At 60.9% G+C, this 12,022-nt stretch overlaps 1 protein-coding gene across 11 annotated transcripts in view; it reads left to right on the top strand.

Moving 5' to 3' along the window:
- ADGRB2 (adhesion G protein-coupled receptor B2) overlaps window positions 1-12,022 on the top strand; it is a 99,942-nt gene that overhangs the window by 67,860 nt on the left and 20,060 nt on the right. For 6 of the 11 annotated variants that reach the window (XM_032920243.1, XM_032920244.1, XM_030504516.1 and 3 more), the window contains exon 1: window positions 5,906-6,058. The exons of the other annotated variants lie outside the window; for them this stretch is intronic. The gene's annotated coding sequence lies outside the window, so the exon portion shown is untranslated. Of the gene's footprint in view, window positions 1-5,905; window positions 6,059-12,022 lie in introns of those variants that run through there. 11 annotated transcript variants of the gene reach the window in all.

The following is a 12,022-nucleotide window of genomic DNA, read 5'->3' as shown; positions in this document are numbered from 1 at the left end:
TCAAGCACATTTAGAGCCTTTGGCTGTGGCTTATAATGAAAAAAACACCTCCAAAAGCTTCCCAGCAGCAGCTTGTATGCGAGTGGGGCTGGGCAGGAGGGGATCTTCCTTGGGTTCCTCACAGTAGCCCTGGCTGCAAGATCCATCACTGTGATTCTATGAAGCCATTTGCTGGTGGTGGCCCCTCTGTTTTTCCCGAGTCAGGGAGCAGGAGGCATGTGGGTGCTTGTAAAGCCGGGACTGGGGCAGGGCTGTGCTGGGGGCTGAAGGGCTGATCCCCCTTTCCCTAATCCCTTTTCTTGCCACAGTCTCCCTGGCCTAGCACCAGGCTCCGGATGCACCTTGAAGTGCTGCACCCCTGGACAGACCCTGAGGGCTGGTGGGGTGGTATGGAGCATCCTCATGGTGTGGGACCTACACCATTCCCAGGAACCCCACTAAGAGGGCACCCAGGAGTGGGTGCTCTGCTCCCGTCTGGCCCCTGGCTCAAGGGTTTGGGTGGCTTCATGCTCAGCACCAAGCACTGATTGATGTACTAGTGAGAGCTGGGGGCAGAGGTGGAGGGTGTGGGGCCCCCACACCCGCCGTGCACACCCCTGTCTCTGTGCACACTCACATCCCCCGTGCACACCCCCGTGCGCCGAGGCTGAGCCGAGCTGCAGGCTGGTTTCCATAGGAAACTGAGCGGAGGCCAAAACCATACTCAGAGGACCTGGAGGGGCTCTGAGGAGCTGCAGACCCAGGAGCGTGTCCTACCCGGTGCTCCGAGGACACCGATGGCAGTGACGGTGCGGTGGCACTGGGGTGGCTGCGGGTGCAAGAGGGACTCTGCTGGTGGCAGCTCGGCTGCGGTTGGGGGTTTGGAGAGGTGGGTTTGGTGATAAAGCAGCCTCTGGATGCCTCCCTGACCCTCTAAAATGACCTGGATGGGGTGGTGCGGGGCTCACCGTGCTGGGACATGTCCCTGCCCTTCTCACTGCTGTGGCCTTGCTCAAAGCTCACCCAGAGCATCCCCTCTGGAGCAACAGGGGGTTTGGGTCTACCCAGAGCCAGTAACACTGCTGCCAGAGGGGCTGGGAGGCCATGTTTCCCTGGGAAGACCCCATGGATGAGGGGGGAGAAAGGAGGGCATCGTTTTAGGGTCGAGCTGTGTCATCAGCCCTGGTTCCTCAAGGACCAGGCAGGATGCAAAGGAAGAGCTTGCAGGCAGCCAAGTCACACCTTACCCTGCACGCCAGCCCTCCTACACTTCCTTCTCTTCCTACACCTCCTCTTTCTCCTCCTCCTCTCCTCCTCCTCCTCCATGGGCCTTTCGCACGCTGCCAACTGAAGATGCGTTTGCCGGGCTGCATGCTCCAAAAGTTGATAATTCCCCTCCAGGCAATTAAAAGGAGCCTTTTCTCCTCAATCAGCTGTATTTGAATATGGAAATGGTTTTTAATTACTCAGAGTCAATATCATTTTATCACTGAAATGCGTTTGAACGAGGCTTGCCGCACTTGCAGGGCACCTCATAAGCTGAATGCAAATTCACTGTGATTCACGGGTTTTAGCTGGTCAGAGGGCGAGGGATGGTGCTGCCCTTTGAAGGTTTCATTCCCAGGCTTCTGACAGGCACAAACTGCCATGTCCTCTCCTGCCACCACGGGTGCAGAGGCAGACAGGACACGGCAGGGGCCACAAGCTGGGTGAGGACACAGGGACCGCGACTGCCCCTTCCCATGCGTGGCCATCCCTGGCTTGTCTGGCCCTGAACATGCTCGGGGTCAGCTCCACACAGAGCTAATGACAGATCAGCAGCACCAGAGCCCCGGCTATTGTCTCCTGATTAATTTGCTAATTATGTTCTGCTTTCATCCCGGGGCCTGGCGGCGGCGTGGAAATGTCAGGCACTTGCTTGTGCCCCAGGTTGCTGGCAGAGTGACAAAGGCAAAGTCCTGGAGGAGCTGCACAGAACCTGGCTCTGATGGCTCTGGTGTCACCATCACCATGCTGTGGTAATGGTGATGCTGGGAGTGTGGTGGTGATGGGATCACGGGGCCAGGACTGAGCTGGCCCCTGGGCCTATCCTTTTGCCTCAGTTTCCCCCATGGCAGGAGCTGAAAACATCCAGATCCATCTGGATCCATCCAAATCCAGACCAGTAAACCCAGTTTATGGCTTACTGGGGGGCACTGGGGCTCCAGCCCCCTGTGGAAGAATCCACCAGAGATGCTGAGAAGGGGAAAGGGATGTGGCCAAGTGGCTTCCCAACAGCCAGCTCTGGGTTTTCCCGCTGTGAAAACCCATCAGGTGCCAGCATTGAACGTGGCAGGGCTGAGCAGCCAAGATAACACCCTGCTGATGCCTTCAGCCGGGGCTTTCTGCGGCCCTCATGCATATTAATCCAGATGAATATTCATGCAAGGTTCCTGCACTCAGTGGTGGCTCATGTGCGGTGCGATCCAGCTCCCAGTTTGGGCACTGAAATGGCTCTGGTGGCTGGAGGCTGCAATGGGGCAGCCCCACGGTGGGGTGGGGGGTGCAGGGGTGGGTGTGAGCATGTTCCTTGCAAGGCTGCTCCAGTCTGGGAGGATCTTCCAGCGCGCTGTGATCCGGAGGGATTTATCCTCGCCGAAGCCCTAGGATGGAGCAGCGCTGCTCTGAGGTGTGGAGGATCCAGAGGTGGAAATCCCACAGGTGTCCCATTTGCTGGCTCCTTACTGATGCTGTGCTCATCCCTCAACCCCACAGATCCCGGAGGCAGCCCCTGCACCCTCACCCAGCAGAAATTATCCCAGTCCCTGGCACTGCCCTGCCCTGTGCCAAGGCATCACCTCCACATTGGCACAGATGGACACGGATCAGCCCTGGTCCATCCTTCTGTGCACAAAGTGCCTGGAAAAATCAAAATAAAGACCCTGAGCTGAAACCAGTCTTCCTGGGCACAACGGCCACGTCCATGGGCCTGGGAGCTGCTTGAGATTGGGAGTTGGCTGCGCCATGGTGGCAGCACTCCTCGGTCTGTAACAACACCCAAAGTGACGTTTATTTTGGAGCTTATTCATATCCTTCCGCTTCTGCTCATCGCTCGGGCTTCCCTCACTCCTTTGCTTTTCTCCCTGCCACCACCAGTTTCATGTGAAGGTACCTGAAGGGATGCAGTGGCTGCGGGCAGCCGGAACGGGGCCGGTCCCTCCATTCTGGTGATGGGCACCAGGCGCCTGTTAAAGGCTCCTTGGCTGGCACTTGCTGCCTCTTCCCATTAGAGCAGATGATCCTGCAAAAATCCCTGTTTATCGCTGCTTTTGTTTTTCCACGGGAGCAATTCACAGTGAAGTTTACGGGAAGCGGTTCAGACAGGCGGTTGCCTTCTGCTGCTCCTGCTCCTGCTGATCTCTGTGCTTCGAGCCGACATGCTCCTGCTGAACCCTTCTGAAAAGCTGCTGCTCGGGGGAGATGAGCCCTGGGGCTGGGGCCCATCTGGAGCCATAGGAGCTTGGGGGCATCCCCACATTCCCCCAGCCAGGAGCTGGAGTCAATCTCTTCCCTGAATCCTCATCCAGGGCCAGGCACAGAGGAGCTGCCACCTCGGCGGTTCTCCCGTCTCTCATTTCTGTGCCAAATGAAGAGGAAATAAGAGTATTGGAAACCCAACTGTGCCAGTGCCTCGGGAGCCCCTGCCCAGTCCCTGCTCATTGCTGCCTGTCCCGGTGCTGCCCGTGAATGCTGGTAACTGCAGCGGCAGTGCCTGTGTGATGACTCTGGTGGCACTGGAGACCTTGTGTCAACCTGGCAGGTTATTATTGCCTTAATGGACAGGTCTAATTCCCATCCACCGGGCAAAACCCCAGTGTTCCAACATCCACATGTGCAGGTGCTGCTCTAACTCTGCTCTGCTCTCCAACCCCCCTGAATCCACAGCACCACTGAGGCTGAGTGCCCTGCTCAGTGCTTTCCCCATATCTGACCTCATTGAGGTGTGGAGGATGAGGAAGGCTGTGGCTGCTCATACCCATCAGCCAGGGAGATGCTTCATTTTGGCTCGGGGTTCTCCAGCTACTTCCTGAGCACTGGCAGGGTGCTGGCAGGGGCTCAGCACCCCTCTTGCCTTGCTTTGGGCTGAGGGTATGGCTGGCGGCGGAGCTCACGCTGCACTGGGGGAGGTTTGCAGGGATGCAGCAGCAACAAGCAGCTACAGAGAGCACCCAGTTGTCCTGGTAACAGTGGGTGCCTCCAGCTCCCGCAGCTCAGCCCCTCCGTGCCGCAGGCAGGGTCCCACTGGGGGCCAAGGAGACTTTTGGTGATGCAGGACAGAGTGGTGCAAGCCAGGCTGTGCCACAGCTGGCACCAGGGTCAAGGCAGAGCATCCCACATCGTATCCCACATTGCATCCCACGTGGCTTGCAGGGCAGCAGGAGCTGGTAACAAGCAATGTGTTTGGAGGTTTGGGAGTCTATCAAGCATGCAGACCTATTTAGGAGCAGAGTGTGGCCCAGAGAGCTGGGGTTTGGGATCACTCATCTGCTGAGCTGCAGCCGCTGCAATGATCTGGATTTGCAGAGACGGGCTCTGGAAAATCCTCCAGTTATGTCTGAGCTAATGATGCTTTTCTCCCTGGTATAAAGATCAGCCTGAGAAGCTGGCGTGCTTGCTTTCAGCCTTAACCCAGAGGGGTCCAGTGTCTGTCTGGGGACACTGGGTCAGGCACCATCAGGCTGCAGGGAAGCACTGGGAAAAGGGAATGGCAGGGAAGGAAGGAGCACAAAGGTCTTGAGTGGATACAAACTACAATTCCAGCAGTGCTGGGCTGGATCAGGCTGGTGCTGAGCTACAGATCCACAGGGTGATGAGCAGTGGTCATGGTGGTGCCTCCTGCTTCTGGATTTCTGCCTTGGATGGAGGCTGTAAGGGGCCACCAGCAATCTGTGCACTGCCGGGTCTGACACAGCGCAGGATGTGGCCAGTGGAGGTGGACAGGCTGCAATGGGGACATGCTGCATTACCAGCAGCGTGGCAGTGAGGCCGTGCTGCATCCCAGTGGGCTCCTTGCTGCATGGCTGGGGCTTGGTGGTGGTGCCACCCCATCCCCTCCAAGCCAGACCTCCCCGTGCTCCTGGTGGGCTCTGCCCTGGGCAGGATCCAGGCGGCAGTGAAGCCTCTGAGCCAGCTGCTCTCAGTTGTCCATGAACCAACAAGTTTACTCCATCTAAGCACAGCCTTCACATGGGAAACTGCAGCTCTGCAGCTTCCCCAAATACCACTGTGGCTCTGGGAGTCTGGTGTCCCCTGTGCCACACACACCTGTGCCACGTTTGTGCAATCACGGGGTGTGCCAGCCCCATTTCTGACCTGCTGCTGGTGCTCCTGCTCTCCCTGCATCCCACATCCAAAACATGTCATGCCAAGGCCTCCACGTGTGTGCTAGCAGGCAGCACACATACCCCACGCAGTGGTACGTGTGCACACGCACATGCATGTGCCCTCCACATCACTCTCCCATGTGTATGTGTCCCTCAGCAAATCCCAACAGCCCTACATGTGTGAACACATGAAGAATGCGGCCATGCACACGCAGACACGGCCCAATGCCTGTGTGTACACGAACCAATTCACGTGTGTGCCTGCACACGCCAGCCACACGCGTGCACACCCTCCAGTAGCACCACAACACCGCTGTGCACGTGTGTGCGCGCACCACGTCCATGTGTGTGCATGTACAGCCCCCCCCCCCAGCGCTGCAGCATCCCGGGGGTCACCTTCCCCCCCCCCCATCCCGGGGTGCCGGCGGTGGGGGGGCACCCCCGCTCCCCCCTCCCCTCCCCGCCGCTGTCACACCGGCGCATGCAGCAAGTGCCCGAGCGGCGCGCGCCGCCGCCGCTCCCCCCCCTCTTCTCCCCCCACCACCTCCGCCTCCTTCCCCTCCCCTCCGCCGCTACCGGGGCCCGGCGCGCCCGCTCCCGGCCCCGCGCGCCGCCGCGCTCCCCCCGGGCGCGCCCGGGCACCGGCAGCTGCCGCCGCCGCCGCTCGGGAATGGCCATCCCGCTGCACGCCGCGCCGCGCTGCTAACGGAGCGCAGGTAAGGGCAACGGGGGGGAACGGGGACCCCCCCACACCCCCGGTGCACCGACGCCCTCCCCCGCCGGTGCACCGACCCCCTCCCTTCCCTCCTTCCCGGTGCACCGAGCCCCGATGCGCTCCGCTCCGCTCTTCCCCCCCCCGATCCGCGGCGCAGCGGGGGCTGCGGGATGCGGCGGCCGGTGCTGCCGGTTGGCAGAGCCCCGGTTCCGCTGTGACACCCCTTCCTCCGCTCCTCCGTTCCAGCCCCGGGGCCAACTTTCCTGCCCCGGTGGTAGGGTGGCGGGGCCCGGGAGTTGCCGCCGCGCCGCGGAACCGGCGGTGCCCGGTGGTCGGTGGGGGTAGAGGCAACCCCGGGGCGGCCCCGGCCCTGCTGGAAGTTGCGCGGGGCTGCGGCGGTGGCGGGGCGGGCTCGGTACCGGGGCTGGCTGCGAGCAGCGGCATGGCCAAGGCTGCCGGTCCCCCCGGTCTGCCTGGTTCCCCGGTTGCCGGTCCCCGCTCTGACTGCCGGCTCTCCCGGTTGCCGGTCCTCCTCCGGAGCTGCCGGTCTCCCCCCCCCCCCCGCTCCGGTAGCCGGTTCCTCCCCGTGGCTGCCGGTTCCACCCCTGTAGCCTGTTCCCCCTGCGGTTGCAGGTCCCTCCCTCCCCCGGTTCTGCCAGTGCCCCCCCCCCCCCCGTTCTGCTGTTTCCCCCCGGTTGCTGGTCCTCCTCCGGAGCTGCTGGTCCCCCCCCCCCGGTAGCCTGTGCCCCCCGGCTTGCCGGTCCCTCCCAAAAGCAGTGCCAGGGCTCTGGCAGCCCCATGTTGGCAGTGCTGCACGTGTGTTGGTGGGCACATATGTGTTGCTGGGCACACATGTGGCACCACGGTGCCATGGCATGTCATCCAGCAAGGCCACGGCTGCGTGCTGTGCCAGCCCTGGTGGGGGCACACGCATGTGGGTGCTCTCCCCACGCCATTACCTGTGGCATCGGGCCCAGGTTTCGACACGCACCAGGAGCGTGGGCCTGCGTGTGGGCAGCGGGTGGTGTTGCAGCTCTCCCTGCGTGGGGCTTTGTGCAGTGCTGGTGCTGGGGACCCTCCGTGGCATGGCACCTGGGCACTGTGGGCACACAGTGAGGGCACACGTGGGCACCCAGCGTGTGCCGGTGCAGGCACGTGCGGTGTGCAGGTGGATCTGAGTGGAACTGGGAATTGCTTCCCTTCTCCAGGGGGACCTGTGAGCCCTGGGGTTGAAGGCGGGAGTGATGCCACGTGTGCACACGTGTGTACACGTGTGTGTGTGCCCGTGCAGGTCACTTGTTGAAGCAGGGATGCATGTGCACTGTTGCCTGCATGGTCAGTGCTGGGGGCTCGCAGCAGTGCCGCGTGTGAACAACCCTTTGCTTTTCTAGGTCATGTCACTGCTGCCTGTGCTGGATGGCGCCTGGCAGCTGGGGATGCCGGTGACGTGGGGAGGTGGCCATGGGGTGGCTGGTGTGGCACAATGTCTGGTCGGGTTTCTGGGTGGGTGCTGCTGATAGCTGTGGAGCTGGTGCCATGGGGCTGGCACTGAGCTGGAATGCTCCCAGTGGGTGGTGGGGTGGTTGTTTGGGACTGACCTGTCCCCCCTTGAAGGTGGTGGCTGAGCCGAGGAGGGCTCATGGGGATAGAGCTGGCTTGCGGGAATCGCCCTGGTGCCCGTGGGGAGGAGCGGGGTGACGTGGCTGTCGTCACCGTCACCATCACCCGGCTGCTTTCCAGCCACCCTCATTGGCACCCGTGTCTCAGCAGGGTTCGTTACCGGTGGCACGGATGGCAGCGGGGGCTGGAGTTGGCCATAGGGCAGTGCCGGAGCCTGGCAGCAGCTCCTCTTCAAGGCCTGCCTGGCTGTTTGTCCAGCCTTGTCACCAAACCGTGCTTCAATCCAAGGAGTCTGCAAGCAGCCAGGTTCCTACAGATTTTGCTGGAGAGAAAACGGATCTGGCACCGGCACCATGGGTGACCAATTGCTTTCCGACCGGCAGCTGCATGGCAGAGGGGCTCTAGTACTGCCTGGGACACGCTGCTTCCTCTTCCTGGCTGCCTCCAGCTCTTCTTGATGCCTCTAAGGACCTCTGGCCGTGCAGCACACAACCTCTTCCCAGAGAGCTGCAGTGGGTTCTGTCCTCCCTGGCATGCTCAGGGGCTGCGGGAAGCCCTGCCTGGCACCATCTCCCACACAGAGCAGTGGGAATAGATGGGTCTTCCTTCCCCTGGGTTGTTCCCAGTGCTGTCAAGTCCCCGTGACCCAGGCTGGGTGCTCCATGCTAGATGGGGGCTGCAGGATGGGCTCCCCCCACACCCCTTCCTGAAGGAAGATGATGCTCAGCCAGATGGATGCACAAACCATGGGACAAGCCACTAGCACAGCCCCCGGGGCTGAGCTGCTGCGATGCCTCGACGCTTCCCCACGGGAACCTGGACCCAGGCCCTGCAAACTCATTTCCTACCACGGAGCCATCCTCTAATGGGGACAGGGCTGGCTCTGAGCCACCCAGCTCAGCTGCCAAACGTCAGAGGCTCCGTAGCTCCTCAGTGCTCGTGAGGGCCATCGTGTCCCCCCCTGCTCTCATCCCATCTGTTCGCTCTTGATGTTCTCCAAGAGCAGGATGGAACCAGGCCCCTTCTCTTCCTTGGGGCACCTTGGAGGCTCCTGGTGGATCTGGGTCTGGAAGAGACAGTGGGTTACAAAAAACATCCCTCTCTGGAGTGAGCACACATCTACCCTGCGACTTGGCCCCCATCTGGATCGCTCCTGGGCCATCCCTTTGCGGGATGGAGCTGATGGAGAAGAAGGAGCCGCATCCCAGTGACACGGAAACTCCTTGGAAGCAGCAGGAGCAGCTCAGCTGCTGCAGCCCCTGCGGGTGCCCAACTGCAAGGGGGGGGACTTTACCTCCAGGGACTGCCATGGAGGGGGAGGCAGCACACGCTGTTCCCTGGCACAGTGTAACCCCGAATCCCGGTGGAGGTTTCCGTGTGCTGTCTCTCGGCCCTGCTTTTGGAGTGGAGTTTTACCAACAGCAGTTAAGTAAAATAAATAAACCGGCCTGTGCTTGCCAGTGCGAGTGGGGCTGAGGCAGCGCCTGGCAAAGCAGCACCATTAATTACAGCGCGGCGCTGCTGCCAACCTGCCCGCGCCAGGAGAGCTGGTGGCAGCACCGGGGAAGCCAGAGGGGGAGAGCATGGAGAGAGGGAATCATGGACCAGGGCAGCAGGGGGGGCTGTGCCGCAGGGGGGGGGAGCAGCATGGGTAACCCTCTCCCCACTGAGAGCCATGCGTGCATGGAGCCCATGTGTGATCACACATGTGCGTGCACACGCCTTGCAGGAGGATGGGGTTTGGGGGGTGAAGGGTGGGATGCAGTGGGATTGCTCTGGTGATGTTCACGGTGGTCGTTACTTGGTAGAGCCGCGACGTTAGTGTTGGTGCTGCTGAGGGGTGGATGGGGTTTGGAGCTGGGCGTCAGTATGGAGGCAGCTTTGAGCTTCCCAGGTGCCTTTGAAGCGCTAGTGAAGATCCTGGAAATTGGAGGGTTGAGGACTATCCCGGTGGAAAGAGCTCTTTCCGGTGCCTTGCTCGTCGGCATCGCTGCTGGGTAGGCAGGGATGGAGCTGGTTTCATGGCCTGCTCCTCCCCAGATGCTGTAGCCTATCAGCAGGGAATGAGGCTTTTCCAGCCATAGTTCAACATCCAGGACTGCCGAGCCCTTCCTTACCCTCACGCCTTTTTCCCGAGCCATCTTCATATTAGGAATTCTCATGGATCGTTTATTTTCTACAGCCTATTGAAAGAACACTGTCAAGTTAAAAACCGTGTCTCTCAAAACCCAAATCCCTTTCACGTTGCTATTAATCGTTTCTCAGATTATTAATGCCAATGGGGTTTAGTGCTGCCCATTTATCACTTTGGAGTTGATTGGTTGTTCCTGGCTTTTCCTGGCTGGAGAAGGGTGGCTGCAGGCAAGTGGCAGCACGATGACCAGGAGCCGACCCCCGCTGTGCCAGGAGGATGGAGCTGGACCAGATCCCTGCCAAAATTCCTATTCAGGCAAAGCATCTTCAGGGAAACAACCTGTTTGTGCAGCATGATGTGAAGCAGTGCCTCCTCCTGTCATGCCGTAGTGAGGGAGATGTGAGCCTTGCTCGGATTCAGCTCTCTACTGGAGCTGGGAGGGATGCGATGGCAGCGATGGAGTGGGACCATGCTCCGATGGCTGAGGACAGGGAGTCTGGGATGTCACTTCCACGCGGCTGCTTCCCAGCTCTTGTGACGACTCTTTAAAAGCTTTAATTGACATCCCACCCCCTGCCCGCACCGGGGCGGGGAGTAAAGGCAAATGGAAGGCGCTGGAGCGGGTGCCTGCAGCACACGAGTGCGCCAGGCTGTGCCAGCCCTGCTCCGGTGCCATCGCCATCCCAGCAGAACAGCGCCCACTCCCGCAGCAGCCCAGCAAGGCGGTGCGATGCAGTGGGTCCCGGGGGCAGCCGGCATCCCGCATCCCACCATGGGCAGGCTTTGCCAGCAATGCTAGGATGCAGTCACTGTTGATGGGTGGGTTATTCCGCATGGATCAAGGCTGTTTGGGAGGCAGAGAGGTGACGGGATGTGTGCCCTGGCACCCAGCAAGGCTGGGCTCACCCTTGCTGGAGCACACAATGGTGACACTGCAGCATGCAAGGTCCTCACCATGGTGCTGGGTCAGGGGTGCCGGTGACCCTATTTGGGTGACTTTGGTGTCCCAGATGTTAAATGTTAAAACCTCCTCAGCCCCAGCTTGTAGCTCAATGAAATGTTTTCACTGCAGCAGCAACAAGCGCTGCAGGGAGCGGGGCTGGTGCTGAACGAGCTGGAGCAGATCTGAGCTGCTTTTCATAAGCCCTGGCCTTTGGTAGTGGCACTGGCGCGGTGCCGGGCTCCCGGGCAGCCGCAGCCTTGGAAGGATTTTGGGGTGGGGGGAGGCTCCCAGTGGTCCAGAGCATCCAGGGTTTAAAGCGTGGGGAGCCCAGGGTGCTGGGGCAGTGCACTGCTTGGCCTTGCCCATCCTCAACGAGCTCTCCAGCAAGGATGGGCACTGGCGGCAGGGAGGGATGAGTGGATGGTGGTGCTGGAGCATCCCTCCTCACTGCTCCCGGGCGAGGGAAGCAAACACCATCTTGTGTCCCTGCCAGGCTGCGGGAGCCCCAGGAGCTCGCTGCAGAGCGGCAGCGTGTCCCTGCCTGACCTCCTCCTCCTCCACCACCTCCTCCTCTTCCACCTCCTCGTCTTCCCATCCTCAGCTTTTGAAGCAATGGAGGGCTGTGACTCTCTGGGGCATCCCAAGTCCTTGCTGGGTGCTTGAGGAGCATCAGTGGGGGGTCCCCATGGGGCTCCTCTCTCCGGCTGCCCCCTGGCTCCACGCCGCTGCTGCCATCAGTGAGGGGTCTCCTGTTGAATTCCCTGGAGTCTCCCAGGGGTGGATGTGGCTGCAGGACAGACGGTTTTTCTTTTGCCCCACATCTCCCTGCTTACATCAGGGTGATCCTGCCTGGATCCTGCCCCAGGAGTGGCTGCTCCCCCTGGCTCCATCTCAGCCCCTTTCTCCCCAGGCCTGTGTCCCACTGGCAGGGGCCAGCTGCCGGCATGGATCCCCGTGCTGCTGGGGCAGCGGGAGCCAGTGCCAGCCTGTTTCATGAGAGCAGAGTTATTTTTAGCTGTAATGTGCCTGTCGTGGTTTCGGCGCAGGCTCTGCCGAGGCTCGGGCTCCCTCCCCGCTGAGCACGGGGGATGCCCCAGAAGCAGGGCCTCAGCCAGGAGTGATATGGGAGCAGGAGATGGAAAAGAGCATCCCTCTGTCATGCCGAGCACTCAGCATCCCCCACGTATGGCTGGGATAGAGGGGAGCGGGGACCTCAGTGAGCTTGGAAATCAACCTCTGGAATAGCATCCGTCCCCTGCGGCCATCCT

Source organism: Strigops habroptila, chromosome 12, assembly GCF_004027225.2.
Source record: "Strigops habroptila isolate Jane chromosome 12, bStrHab1.2.pri, whole genome shotgun sequence".
Lineage (NCBI taxonomy): Eukaryota > Metazoa > Chordata > Aves > Psittaciformes > Psittacidae > Strigops > Strigops habroptila.
The sequence above is the reverse complement of the archived record's forward strand: the minus strand, read 5'-3'. Positions and strand labels throughout refer to the sequence as shown.